We start from the raw sequence: 457 nt of genomic DNA, 5'->3' as shown, positions 1-457 counted from the left end.
GGGAGAAGTCCACACACATCTCTCTCTCTTTAAAAAGAAAGAAAAAAAAAAATATACAGATTTTTTAATACATCTTGGAAAGGGGAAAGCGACTCTCTCCACCCAAGCGCTGCCAAACCCGATAAATAAAATAAAGGGAAATGCCAGCCGGGATGGCTTGGAACGGGGGACGGCCGGGCGCGGTGCCTTACCTGTGCGAGTTTGGCTTATTTTCATCTCTCTCTCTTTAAAAAGAAAGAAAAAAAAAAATATACAGATTTTTTAATACATCTTGGAAAGGGGAAAGCGACTCTCTCCACCCAAGCGCTGCCAAACCCGATAAATAAAATAAAGGGAAATGCCAGCCGGGATGGCTTGGAACGGGGGACGGCCGGGCGCGGTGCCTTACCTGTGCGAGTTTGGCTTATTTTGGGGTGTTTTCCCCTTTTTTTCCCCCCCGCGGAGCGGGCGGTGCTGC

At 47.9% G+C, this 457-nt stretch overlaps 1 protein-coding gene across 3 annotated transcripts in view; it reads right to left on the bottom strand.

Moving 5' to 3' along the window:
* The window catches only part of SFMBT2 (Scm-like with four mbt domains 2), a 103,884-nt gene that overhangs the window by 102,666 nt on the left and 761 nt on the right, over positions 1 to 457 (bottom strand). Inside the window, exon 1 of one of the 3 annotated variants that reach the window (XM_008638391.2) lies at positions 389 to 457. The exons of 1 other annotated variant lie outside the window; for it this stretch is intronic. The gene's annotated coding sequence lies outside the window, so the exon portion shown is untranslated. Of the gene's footprint in view, positions 1 to 191; positions 214 to 388 lie in introns of those variants that run through there. One more of the 3 variants, XM_017740392.1, reaches the window with a different exon arrangement.

Source organism: Corvus brachyrhynchos, unplaced genomic scaffold (genome assembly GCF_000691975.1).
Source record: "Corvus brachyrhynchos isolate BGI_N302 unplaced genomic scaffold, ASM69197v1 scaffold307, whole genome shotgun sequence".
NCBI classification, from domain to species: Eukaryota; Metazoa; Chordata; class Aves; order Passeriformes; family Corvidae; genus Corvus; species Corvus brachyrhynchos.
This window is presented reverse-complemented; position numbering and strand designations above follow the sequence as displayed.